Below are 14,940 nucleotides of genomic sequence, written 5' to 3' on the forward strand. Positions count from 1 at the left end.
GGATAATCCCTCTGTTCTGAATTGAGTGAAACTGTGTGGATAATTGCACCATTAGTTTAGAGATAGATTACAGGATGAGGTACAAATGTGGGGGAAGTAGATAAAACTCAGTATGAAGTGTTAAATTGTAATTTCTCTGCTTCTAAGACCTTGGAGCATAGGACAGATAAGATAAAAAGTCATGAATCACAAATCCTAATGCTGTATATACACTACAAGTTTTATTAAAGGCTGCTGAGTGGTTTCTTATCCTCCACTTGCTGGCTAAGTGGAGAGTGGGTTATAGAGGAGAAAAATCAGACTCGAGGACTAAAAATATTTTATTTCTTTTTAGTTAAAATAAATACCCTCACCCTGTCTTACTGAAACTGAGCAGGATGCTGAAGGGCCCTTCTGCGTGCAAAAGCCTTTCCAGGTCCCTCATTTCTTATTTGCAGGATAAAGGCTTCAGCCTCCTAGATCTTCCCTGAGCTCCAAAGAGCAGATTCAAACAGTTGCCAATCAGGGAAGTGGGGGAATGCAGAAACAAGGGAGGAGCAGTGAAGAAACAATAATGCAGCCTTGGGGCAGGTTCCTGGTTCCTTCTCATGGAATGTACATAATATCTTTAAGTTCTTCTGCAGGAACAAAATCTCCCACCCATGTGGAGGATGGTAACTTCAGGCTGAGCTCTTGATTCCTGGGGTATCGCCCTGTTGCCTCACCACCACCCAATCAGAAGAAAGTCACACACTCTGCAGCCCTCCCCGCAAATTTTGCCCATTAAAAACTTCTCCCTAAAAACCATTGGGAGTTCGGGGTTTTTCAGCATAAACCACCCATTCTTGCTTGGCCCTGCAATAAACCTTTCTCTGCTTCAAACAAATTTTGGTTTGTTTGGCCTTACTGTCCACTGGGCACACGAACTTGTAAGGCCAACTGGCCCGAGGCAGGGGAACACAATCAGATTCACAGGTTGCATCAGACCGAAATTCTCCGGACCACCCAGTTCCAGGAACTGACCTGGGGACTTTGAACCCAGCCCAGCCTTCCCGCCTTTCGAGGGGCGGGACAAACGGTCCCCCAGGATACCTGAAAAGACCACCAAATAAGGAATACCCTGCGCCCTCCCAGATTCACCACACCCCTTTCCCTTCTTCCCCTATAAAATCTTGCCCAACCCTCGCCCGGGTGCACTTCTCTGGCCCCTTTCTCTAGGACCAGTGAATCTCGCCCGGGAGCGCTCCCTAATAAAGCTCACTTGAAGCTTTCCTCTGTTTCGCGGTGCCGTTTGTTAAGATCCGACCTTACAGAACTTATGTTCAGTAACACTACTAGACTTTTCCATCAGGAGATGTGGTATGGCTGAAAGAGAGTTGAAAAGGGAATTTGTGACCTTTATTCTCTGCCTTCCCCAACGGGGTCTCATGTGGTCACCGTGTTTCCCAACAAAGGTGCTCTTCTCTGAAAGTTTGGTGACATTTCTGAACGCAGGAGACCAACTTCTCAAATAGTGTTTAAGTGGCAGAAAACAAAGCAGGTATGAAGGAGTCAAGATCTTCCTCACCCTGTTTTCTCTTGGTCTTAAAGTTTGCTATGTCAGAGAGTCCTAGAATCCCTGAGGCCTGGATAAACTCAAGACTGTAGCTGTGAGCATGGGCCAGCTTGTTTGTACCCTTCAAGACACTGCTCAGTAGTGAAGGGGTCACCAGAAATATGCATGGGCAAGACACCCAGATGGGCATCAACAGACCATGACGTGTTCTATATGACAGAGCCAGCATCTGACTCTGGGTGAGAGACAAAACTGTGCCAACCTCAACAGTTAAATCCTCCCAGCAACTGAAAGAAAATGAAGCCATGGGTGAGAAGGGGGCTGCTCCCTCGGAGATCTGCTGAAGGCATCTACCCGGGAGCCAGTACATGGAAGTAGAATGGAGGGATAGAAAACAGGCCACACCTTTTTCCTCTTGTTTAACATGGATGTTTCTTCTTTCTTTCTTTTTTTATAGTAGTGCTGCTCTTTATTTATTTGTTAAATTAAAAAGTTTTAATATATTTTATTTTATTTATTTCTTAAAAATTAAAAAAATTGTATACAATTTTTAAAGATTATTTTCCATTTGTAGCTATTACAAAATACTGGCTATATTCCCCATGTTGTACAATACATCCTTGAGCCTATCTTACCCCAACAGTTTGTACCTCCCACTCTCCTACCCCTATATTGCCCCTCCCCACCCCCACTGGTAACCACTAGTTTGCTCTCTATATCTGTGAGTCAGCTTCTTTTTTGCTATATTCATTAGTTATAAGTTTTAGATTCCACATGTAAGTGATATCATACAGTATTTGTGTTTCTCCATCTGACTTATTTCACTTAGCCTAATGCCCGCCACGTCCATCTATGTTGCTGCATATGGCAAAATTTCATTATTTTTCATGACTGAGTAGTATTCCTTTGTGTATATTTATATATCACAACTTCTTTATCCATTCATCTGTTGATGGACACTTAGGTCATTTCCATACCTTGGCAATTGTAAGTAATGCTGCTATGAATATGAACAGTGGAGTGCATGTGTCTTTTTGAATTAGTGTTTTTTTTGTTTTTTTTTTTGATACCTACCCAGGAGTGGAATTGCTGGGTCATATGATAGTTCTAGTTTTAGTTTTTCGAGGAACCTCCATACTGTTTTTCACAGTGGCTGCACCAATTTCCATTCCCACCACAGTGTATGAGGGTTCCCTTCTCTCCACATCCTTGCCAACATCTGTTATTTGTGTTCTTTTTTAAAAAATTAATTAATTAATTAATTTGTTTATTTTATTTTTGGCTGTGTTGGGTCTTTGTTGCCGTGCGCAGGCTTTTCTCCAGTTGCGGTGAGGGGGGCTACTCTTCATTGGGGTGCGTGGGCTTCTCATTGCAGTGGCTTCTTTTGTTGCAGAGCATGGGCTCTAGGTGCGTGGGCTTCAGTAGTTGTGGCACGCGGGCTCAGTAATTGTGGCTCGCGGGCTTTGTTGTTCCGCATCATGTGGGATCTTCCCAGACCAGGGCTCAAACCCATGTCCCTTGCACTGGCAGGCAGATTCTTAACCACTGCGCCACCAGGGAAGCCCTTGTGTTCTTTTTAATGATAGCATTCTGACAGGTGTGAGGTGATATCTCTTCATGGTTTTGATTTTGCATTTCCCTGATGAATAGCAATGTTGAGCATCTTTTCAGGTGCCTGTTGGCCATCTGCATTTCCTCTTTGGAAAAATGGGAAAACTGGACAGCTACATGTAAAAGAATGAAATTAGAACATTCTCTGACATCATATACAAAAATAAACTCAAAATGGATTAAAGACCTAAATGTAAGACTGGATACTATAGAACTCCTAGAGGAAAACATAGGCAGAACACTCTTTGCCATAAATCACAGTAATATTTTTTTGGATCCATCTCCTAAAGTAAAGGAAATAAAAGCAAAAATAAACAATTAAACTTTTTAATTTTTTAAAAAGCTTTTGCACAGCAAAGGAAACCATTGACAAAAAAAAAGACCACCTACTGAATGTGAGAAAATGTTTGCAAATGAGATGATCAATAAGGGATTAATATCCAACATATATAAACAGCTCATATAATGCAACATCAAAAAAAAAAAAACCCAACCAAATTAAAAAATGGGCAGAAGAAATGAATAACGTGGATGCTTCTAATCCACATGGGGCCCAGCAGAGGAGAAAGTGCTTTGAACTTCTGGTGGAGGATGGTGATAAGTCCTAAATATGAGTGGCAAATTGTCAGATTGTCCTGAGCTTGCCAGAATGGAATAAACTAAGCTATCTGCTTTGGGCTGACTGGGGGCTCAAAAGCAACATTGATGCCAGATTGAGAAAAAGTGTAGCTTATTTTTGTATTCATTTTATTGGCAGCTTTTCAATGTACACCACTCACAGAGATGCAACCAAATACTGTACATATGTCAAAGGGCAAGTCCATTAATGGAATAGTAACTGTGAAGGGGCAGAACACTGGAGGAATCTTGAGAATCATCTCACACTTCCTGGTCAGATTGTAAGGAGTAAACTAAGACCCAGAAATGATAATAGCTTAAGAAAACCTAACAAGGTAATGGTGGATCTGGGTCTAGAACCTACATTCCCAATGAGGGTAAAAACTGGTTCTGGAGGGGTGAAAAAATTCTTTATACACAGGCAGACCTCGGAGATATCGTGGGTTTGGTTCTGGACCACTGCAATAAAGGGAATATCTCAATAAAGTGAGTCGCATAAATACTTTGATTTCCCAGTGCATATAAAAGTTATGTTTACACTATGCTGTACTCTATTAAGTGTGCAATAATAGCATTATGTCTGAAAAAAACAATGTACATACCTTAATTAAAAAATACTTTATTACTAAAAAATACAGACCGTCACCTCATCTTCAGTGAGTCATAGTAGTAACATCAAAGATCACTGATCACAGATCATCAAAACAAATATAATAATACTGAAAAAGTTTGAGATATTCTGAGAATTAAACAAAATGTGTCACAGAGACATGAAGTAAGCAAATGTTGTTGGAAAAATGCCACCGACAGACTTGCTCACCGCAGGGTTGCCACAAACTTTCAATTTGTAAAAAATGCAGTAGCTGCAAAGTGCAATAATATGAGGTATGCCTGGATATATATATATATATACATATATATATCTCACAGCTATACATTACATACAGTACATGTGCCAGTATATCTGTGGCATTAAAATTTCTTGGGGGAAGGCAATTATGGCTCCTTAGGGAAGCAGTCATGAGAAATTGGTTGAGAAACTTTGGTCTAGAATCTAGGACTCCTTTGACTCGTGGTGGTCCACTCTGGTAGCAGACCTGCTCAGCACAAAAATCTTAGTTTTCCATTTATGATTCTATCAGTGAGATGTTATTTGAGGTAATTTTATGACCTCTTGATAAAAATTCCATATCTGTATTCTTTGTGTTCCAATATATTATTTCTAACTGCTTCGGGACATCTCCATCTAACTTGTCTAAAACCAAGTTATAGCTAAGGGGTGGTCCAGCGGATTGCACGTAATAGATGTACTCCAGTATTCGTTTCTCCCTGAGACTTCAGATTCCTTTATAGTAGTGCTCTCCAAGTGTAGGGATTCATAGGTCCTAGGTCCTCGTGCCAGTAGCAATGGCATCACCCCTGAGCTTGTTAGAAATGCAAATTCAAGGCCCTCCTCAACCTACTGGATCAGAATTTCTGGGTCTGGGGCCCAGGAAACTGTTTAACCAAATCTACAGGTGATATTTATGCATGTTAAAAATTAAAAATCACTTTTCAACAGTATGCTAGAGAAATTTTGCCATCTCATACTTATAGTATAGGTTATTGTTTAGTCCAAGCTTCAGTTAACCAACTAGAAAGCTATAAAGACACTTCCACAAGCTCACACTAACACATTTAAATCCTGAATGCCAGGGAAGTGCATCCATATTGATAATCAAACCATACATTTTATTTTCTTTAAGACCCTTAGAGTCTACTTCCATAAATGCTAACCAGACTCCTGATCATACCAATTGATGAGATCCTATTTCTCCTTGGTGTGTAATATGGCTCTCCGAGAACAGGCTTTGTATTTCTTCATCTGGGCTATGCTGACATCTGACTTGATTTATAGGAATGGAGGGTGTACTTGTAATAAAGCACAGTCACCCAGATATTTCAGTACTGGGCCACATGATCAGAAACCCAGAAGTGTGGGGCCCACATGGATCTTAAAAAAAAAAAGCTAACAGTGGTGAAATAGTTTGTTAGCTATTAGAATTACACCGTTTTAGCAATAATACAGAAAGTAGGACAAAAGAATAGTTTAATAATAGCTAAAGCTTATTGAATTCTACTATGTGCAGACGTTACTAGTTTTTGGTCATTTTATATTTATTATATTGTGTACTCTTGTAAGATGGCCTCAGAGGCTTGACCCTGCCCTATCCCCTGTTACCTCCCCGCCAACGCCACTACCCCCCCCCCCCCCCCGGAGAATTTAAATCTCTTGATTGGATTTGACCAAGGATGCTTTTTCAGGTGTTGTGTGGGTCGGTAAAAAGGGCAAACAAATTAAGGGTTTTCAAGGGAGGGATTATAATGATGGACCATAGGATCTAGGCTGGGTCAGGATGAATGTAAGAAGGGTGAGAGAAACTAAAAACCTGCTATAGTTAACGGGCTGGAAGTTTTCGGATTTGTATTATTGCTAGAGTTAGTGATTTCAATGAAATGAGGTTGTAGTAAAAAAAATTGGGGTATTTGAAATTCAGATATTGGAGGAAGTGTGGTTGATGGTAATGGCAAGGTCATGAGTATGACCATGGGATAAGTGACTGAAGTATGGTGGAAGAAAATATGATTATTAGCACCAAAGAGCTGAGAGGTCTAGGTGTTGGACAGATCTTCCAATGGATGCTGATACACTGAGAATGGCGACAGGACTAGGGGTGGAAGGGAGGGTGGGTATGTGAGTACAGTAATGGCCCCCTAAAAATGCCCATGTTCTAATTTGTGGACTCTGTGAATATGTTTCCTTACATGGCAAAAGGGACTTTGTATATATTATTAAGTTAAGGATCTTCAGATGGGGAGTTTATCCTGGATTATGGGGCTAAGGGGCAATTAGTCACAAGGGTCATTGTAAGAGTGAAGCAATAGGATCAGAGTAAGAGAAGGAGATGTCATGATGGAGACAGACATTGGAGTGATATGGGGTTATGGCCCAAGGAATGTGGGCAGCCTCTTGGAGCTAGAAAAGGCAGAGAAATAGATTCTCCCCTTCTAGGAGGTAGCACCTCCAGAAGGAATGCAGCTCTTTCTGAAACCATTTTAGACTCCAGAACTGTAAGGTAATAAATTCGTGTTGTTTTAAGCCAATAAGTTTGAGGTAATTTGTTACAGCAGCCATAGGAAATTGACACAGCAGATGTTAGAGTCATTAATGAATTAGGGAGAGTGATGGTAGTGGTTAGGAGGCGGGGTGGTAAAGGACGGAATTAAGGAGGTACACCTGATACATACATTCAAATGTTGCTGGGGTTTTAGAAGGAGGAAGGGAACTTACAGGTGATGGATCATGAGTTCCACGGCTCATGATGGAAGGTTTGGGAAATAGGATCAGATTAGGATGGGTCTAGATCACTATAGGGATATGTTGATGGAGAACCTGGAGATTTTGGGTTTCTGTGGCACCTGGAAAACAAGGAAGAGAGACAAGAGTCCTGAGGTCTGTTATCTCCAGGTAGTTTCATTTATTTATTCAACATATACTTATTCAGCACCTACTCTGAGGAGGGTCTGTTATGGGCATGAATGGTTTGGTGACCCACGGGAAAGTTAGTGCATCCTTCTGGGGAATCCTGGTGACTGTTATTTTGAATGCCAGAAATTTGAGGTGCTCTAAAATATTCCTTTTCCTGTTCTGTGGGCAAAGTGGTCTGACAGGCTAGATGGGTTGAGGGGAGATGAGAAGGAAAGAATGTTGATGGCAGTGATGTCTTATTTGGAATAGGAAGCTTGGGACTTTCACTTTCTCCAGTGGCTTGATGGGCTCCACTGGCTTGATAGTGGCTTGATAAAATGAAAGAAGAATCAGACTGGCATCAGATTTCTTATTCACAACATTAGATGCTAGAAGCCAGTGGAGCAATGACTTTGAAGCTCTGAAGAAATAGAACTGAGGACCTGGAATTTTATACTAGGCAAGAATATAAATCGAGTATGAGTGAGGGCTGGACTTTGCTCTGGGATAGATTCCTTGCCTTTCCTCCACTGTGCTCTGTACTGCAGGAGACTTGTTCTGTAGGCTGCACTTCCCAGGCTCCTGTTTTACTGCCTTCTGGTTGGGTTCAAGCAGTGAGAGAGCACAGGAGGAATGAAGATACCAGGATATAATTCCTCCCAATCCCTCCCACCCCTCCCCCTGCTGTGGAATCTGACCTTTGCTGTGTGTTCACTGTGGCTCAAGTTTCTCCTGGGTTACCTGGCCCAGGGGTGGAATCTGTGAACACCACCTCTTGCTTTGTCCCTCGAGCCTAAGGATGACCGTGAACGTCCACAGTCTGTAATAATTGCGTTGCCTTTCTCCTTGTTTGGTTTCTTAGTTCTTCCATTATTTATGTAACCAATTTTTTCCATGAAATTTCCTCTGTTTAAATGCTCTAGTGGCTTTACTTTTCCTGTTAGGAAGTTGAGTCATATGGCAAGATAAAGATATTTTTGGGAATTCATGGAATCAGAAAGTTTATCTCTGGCATAATCCTTCTCAGGAAGTTTTATGATGATATACTCTAGAAAAGCAAGGGAGGAATTCAAGAAAGAGGCTGGATCCACTCCAAGAGGACAAGAGGGAGTGGTGGATCCAATTCTAGAGAGCAGTGAAGGAAAATCCAGGATAAGAACTATGCCCCAGGCCTGTAGCACAAACATATCAGCTTGAAATAGGAGTACAGAGGACTCCAAAAAAAGGCAATTTAAAACTCCCCCCCCAAAAAATAAAATCTATGTAAGACCACAAGCTGTTGTGATCCAAATTTGAAGCAAAATAAGATATGCAATGATTTTAAACATAATTGATAGACTATAAGAGAACCCATTTCACCTTGACACAAGGATCATTCTTCTCACCATGGCCCAGGGGTTGTGACATTGGACTTGTAAAAAAGGAAATATAATCATAGCATTATATTTGGCTTTGCAGTAAAAAATATTGAGTCATATTAATGTAAATGTTCTTTATTGGTTTTTTTTAGCTCTGAAAGTCAAACTAAGTACAAAGAATAGGAGACCTGATTATGGTTGCAGCAGAGAATATAAACGTTAACAACCTTGGTACTATAAAAGTAAAAGTGCAAATGCAGAAGGTCAGGGGAAGAAAGTTGAAAGGAGGTATGAGGAATTAATATTCTCATTTTGCAAAGGGAAGAATGAGCCAACTAAAGTTGATAGAATAGGTAGAGGACCACTATATAATTTAAAATGATTAAGATAACCAATAGTAGACTTCGAAGCTGTATTGTAATTGTCAAACATTATGAGATGCAGGAGTAGTGTACCTGATTTCAAGAAATACTTCCTCCAATTGTCAAATCAAGAAAGAGGCTGTGGAACTTCCCTGGTGGTGCAGTGGTTAAGAATCTGCCTGCCAATGCAGAGAATACGGGTTTGAGCCCTGGTCCGGGAAGATCCCACGTGCTGTGGAGCAACTAAGCCCGTGCACCACAACTACTGAGCCCGCGTGCCACAACAAAGAGTAGACCCTGCTCGCCACAACTAGAGAAAGCCCACACGAAGCAATGAAGACCCAATGCGGCCAAAAATAAATAAATAAATAAATTTATATTAAAAAAAAAAAGAAAGAGGCTGCTTCTGGGGTAGGGGCTGTGGAGCAGGAATGGCGGGGGTGGGGGCAGGCTATGTTTCTTTCCAACCTCAGTTCTCTTTTATTCTTTAATTTGTGTCCATGAAGTTTTGAAACACTTTGGAGTAAAAAGAGAAAAACAGTTATCAGAATGTATCTCTGGGAAGTAAAACTGTATTTTCCCCCTTTTTTTTGCTTTATCCTTTGAGGTATCTATATGGGCATCTATTTACTTTTCCATGAAAGTATTTGTTTACTTTTATAAAAACAAGAGCAAGTATTCCACTTTTCTTCATGCTGGAGAGTTAAGTCCAGACTCTTTATTCCAAGAGCCAGTAGTGGGTGGTGGTTCTGGGCATGGTTGAAACCTTACTGGCTATGTGATCTCAAGTCAAGTTATGTAACCTTGCTATACTTCAGTTTCTTACCTGTGAAGTTGAGATATTAAATACAGTACCTACCTCTGAGGACGAGGTTTCTGAGGATGACATGAGTTAATTGATAGAAAGTTTGTGGACTGGAACCTGACACATTGCAGACACTATGCAAGTGTTTTCTATTTTATTACTTTGCTGTCTAAGATTCTTTATGATCTGGCTCCAGGATACCCTTCAAATGTGTCTCTCTTTCTACTTTCTTTCTGAACTGTTCGCTATTCTTCATACATAAATTGTGTTTTCCCACTTTTCCCTTTTGTCCTAATCTCATTTCCAAATCAAACTTTTCTTCAAAGTCCAGCTCACGTACCACTTTTCCATGTAACTTTACCTGATCTTCCAGCTAGAAGTATCTCCGCTACACATCACAGTTTTTATCTGTGCCATGAAGAGTTTTATGGCATTTAATACTTCCTACGCTGTATTCTGTTATTTATGTATATATGTATATATTTTTCCAATTAGGTTGGATGCTCCAAGGACAGAGTAAGTATTTTATTTTCAAGTACTTGGCAGACAGTAGATGTCTCCAAAATGTTTTTTTTTTTGCGGTACGCGGGCCTCTCACTGTTGTGGCCTTTCCCGTTGCGGAGCACAGGCTCCGGACGCGCAGGCTCAGCGGCCATGGCTCACGGGCCCAGCCGCTCCGCGGCATGTGGGATCTTCCCGGACCGGGGCACGAACCTGTGTCCCCTGCATCGGCAGGCGGACTCTCAACCACTGCGCCACCAGGGAAGCCCCAAAATGTTGTTTTGAATGTACGTTGAGTTAGAGAAGAAAAGGACAAATAATGTGATACGTTAGTTAAAATAAAAGGCTCAGTAACGCTTTACCCCTCTGGTAGAATTGTGCTTGTTTCACTTTTGTTTTTCTCTTACAATAGGCTGGGATAAGACTCAGAAGCAGCCTTGATGATAAACCACATTTTCCATTTCTAATAACCCTTTAGTAGCTCAGTGCTGAAGCTCATTAGAGTGAGGTCTCTTTGTTTACTGAACAAAGACCACAGTTTTTCACTAAAATGATGACTCATTCCTTTATGATGTTTGATCCGGTTCAGTTTTTGCGGAAACAGCCTGTTTGCTGTTAGCACAATTTTTTATTTTTGTTTCTATAGGTGGCGCTAGCTGTGTGTGTTAAAGCCACAAACCGGGCTGAAAATTAACCTTGTTTAGAAATAATTGAATGTCCATTTGCTTTTCATTCTTTCTCTCAAGCTTTTTGCTTCTTTGTATTTATTTACTCTTAGAGAATTGCTCTAAGCAATGCTCTGGAGATGCTGCTCTAAGATAGGTCATTAAAACCAGGTCCATTAACAAGGGATCACCTTCAACATTTTGGGTAGTTCAGGTTTTAAGGAAAATATCAATAATAAAAAATCTTAAATTATTTATAGTGATTCTGAATCTATTATGCTATAACATTAATTTAAACAAATCATGTACTAATCATGCCTAGCTAAATACAGAATGCTAATTTATTAACATTAATGGAAGTACTCCTAGCATTTCATATTTGATAATACTTCATGCCTAACCTCCCTGCAGCCTTTTTATTTTACCTCTAAGTAATAATGCTGACATTTCTTCTTTCAATATTCTTTTTGTATTATGAATGTGAGCATTTGATATTATTATGCTGAAGGCAATATTTTATGTTTGAAAAATAAGGTACATCAAGGATTTAAAGGTGAGCATCTTGTGCTTTGGCCCGTGAATCCATGGTCTAAAGAAATCTAACAGTAAGCTCATTGAGATTGGGTAAATGAGAGTCAGTATTCTCTACTTCTTTTTGCAAAATGCATTCCTTAGTGTTCTTGAAACACACACACACACACACACACGTGCATGAACATACATTGTCTATATGTAAGAAGTTGATTATGTTAGCTTAATGAGAGGGGAGTAACATCAGGGAAATCATGGATTCATGGAGAGAAGTGTAGCCAATATACATGGCACTCATTGCAGGAGAAGGTGAATAACATTTCTATAAGCAGGGATGTCTTCATGGGCCTGCGATCTACACAGTCACATAGGACCCTTTGCTTAGAGAAATCCAGTACTTGGTTTAATGTTCTGCTTTTGCTGTCATGAAAATGTTCAAAAAGTATTAAGAATTTCATCTTGCACTGGACCTCACAAATCATGTAGGCAGTCCTGTCTTTAGGCTTAATAGCTTTCAAGACAGTTGCAGGGCTAGAGTGGAGAATTTGTAATAGATGTCATGCCCTATGTGACTAGCTTCAAGGCTTTGAGATTGAATGAAATGGAGAATCAATGAGATTCCCTGAAAATAGCCCCAGCACAGGGTCATTGTCAATGGGCTGTGGAGGAGCCTTCTCTGAAGAGCCTGAGCAGATGGCAGCTGAAAACTCTGCAACTAGCCTTCCTCACCCAGGTTTCAAAACACACACTCAGCATGCTCATGCTGAGAACTTTTTTAAATTAAGGATTTTTGACACTTTTCCAGAAATACTCCTATCACCTCCCGTTGCGTTCAATTCCTGAATGGATGTCTGAAACACTTCTTTTCTGGTAGGTAGAGCATGTTTCCTGGACATTCCTGCTAAGTAAGACAATAAAAAAAGGCAGAACTAAAAGTCACCTATATATTTAGCCTAGTGCAGTGGCAACACACCTATAATTGCATTAGCAAATAAGGTGGTTTTGAACTTTGGAATTGAAACTCATAACTACATTGCTGGTATCCTTTTGCCGAAAGAGATGACTTTTATCAGCTGTTCACATGGTTGTGTTCATCAGCAGAAAATAAATGAGTCTGTGCTTAATACAATTTCTCCTTGGAGTGAGCTTGCCCTGAAGTTTTAAAAATTAGATCTGGGGAAAAAAATCTGAGCATGCCATGGTTTTCCCTCCTGCTCTGTATTCTAGATGCCTCTCCCCGTACGTTGCACAGGGTTTCAGGGCCTTATCTATTGCAGCTATTTACATTTATATTTAATAAGAGAATCTTCTCTGTTCTAGGCTTTATAATATATATTTCAGCAGGGATTACCATGGACTTGGGAACAGGGTTTTTGTTTTGTTTTGTTTTTGACTGCACCGCGTGGCTCGTGGGATCTTAGTTCCCTAACCAGGGATCGAACCCACGTCCTCAGCAGTGAAAGTGTGGAGTCCTAACCACTGGACCGCCAGGGAATTCTTGGGAACAGAGTACCTGAGAACATATTTAGCGTGTTGGGGTTCCTGACCCTTGTCCTCAAAAGAAACTAGAATAATATTTAGATCCAAATCCTTTTTTTAAAAATTAATTCTTGTGAATGCTTCAAAGTTCAGTCTTTATATATATATATATATATATATATATATTTATTTATTTATTTATTTGGCTGTGCCGGGTCTTAGTTGTGGCGTAGGAGATCCTCGTTGCCGCATGCGGGACTTTTGTTGCCGCACAGAATCTTTAGTTTCAGCAAGCGGGATCTTTTAGTTGCCACATGCGAACTCTTAGTTGTGGTATGTGGGATCTAGTTCCCTGACCAGGGATCGAACCCAGGCCCCCTGCATTGGAAGGGCGGAGTCTTAGCCACTGGACCACCAGGGAAGTCCCCAAATACTTTTCTATGTGGAAGCATTTACGTTCATCATTCATTCATTCTCTATTTGCCATTTATTCTTAGTTCTTGATTTAGAAATGAATATGGATTTGAAGCTTCCCTTCCAGAGAAAGGAAGGAATTTGTTAAAAGCTGTAGGTTTACTAGTATCCACTTGAAATATGCAACTTCCTTCGAGGCTAATTTCAAGGAAGGAAGTCATCCTATATTACAGAGCTATCAGGTTTTGCATAGCAGATTGGCGCTAAACAGCTTGCACAATTGCCATAAGATTTGACTCATTAAGATAGTGGGGATATAACATTTGCTTGCTGTTGCCAGTGTATGAGTACTCATGAGCCAGTGCCTCTGAGTGGTAGAGTGGGGCTTTTTATTCAGAAGTCCTTAACGACACACACACTGAGGAATCGTCTATGAATAATTTTACCACGAAGCAATTCTTCATCTTCCCATTTTTGCAAGCAATCTTGATATTTAATTATACATTTTTAAAAGTTTGCGGTCAGAAAAGGCAACATGGAAAAACTGTCAATTTCAGTTAATTTCAGGTGTAAGATAAAAACACCTGAAATAGAAACTAGGGTTAATATTTTCTTCCTAATAAGGGTTTCATAAATATAAGATAATAATGCTGTTCTTATAGTAAAGAACTTTATTTGCAATTTTTATAGCCTCATTTTAAAAAGTGATTAAAATAATAAAGGAAGGAACTATGGAAATATTTGGGAGGTACCTGTCAGATAAAATCGGTATTTCTATAGAAAAATATGCTAAAAGTTTATTTTTCTTTTCAATAAAAGCACTTAGCAAAGGTACCCAGATCCCTTTGATTTTCTTTGTCCCTTCTTTAGTTCTCTGTGACAAAATTCCAGGTCCAGCAGGAATATTTTGTCATTTGGTTTAATTTTTTTCCTAGAAAGGATGCTGTCTAGAGGTGGGACATCCAATGAGCAACCAAGGTTATCCCAGAGACTTGTAAAAAGTAAACACGCTGCAATAAAAACAAAAAACAACAATAAAAACAAACAAAAACTATTGATATACACAACAACATGGATGAATCTTAAAATAATGATGCTGAGTGAAAGAGCCAGACCCCTCCAAAAAGAAGAATATGATGCCATTTATATAAAACTCTAGAAAATGTGAACTATTCTGAAGTGAAAGGAAGCCAGTCAGTGGTTGCCTGGGGAGGGCGGAGGCAGGGAGAGGCAAGAGGAAGGGGTTACAACAAAGGGGCATAAAGAAACTTTTGGGGTAACAGATATGTTCTCTATCTTGATTATGGTGATGGTTTCATGTGCGTGTACATATGTCAAAAATTTCCAAGTTGTACACTTTAAATATGTGCAGTTTTTGTACGTCAATTATACTTCAAAATATACACATTTTTTGGTGTTAATTATACCAAAAAAAAAAAAACCCTAAACTAAGTGCTCTGCAGAATTAAACATAAGAAAAACAAAGCAACCTATAATCCCAGTGGTCAGAGATAAACACTGTTAATGTAATGGTTAGGTACTTCTAGAACCTTT

The sequence above is a fragment of the Delphinus delphis genome, chromosome 16 (genome assembly GCF_949987515.2).
Source record: "Delphinus delphis chromosome 16, mDelDel1.2, whole genome shotgun sequence".
Lineage (NCBI taxonomy): Eukaryota > Metazoa > Chordata > Mammalia > Artiodactyla > Delphinidae > Delphinus > Delphinus delphis.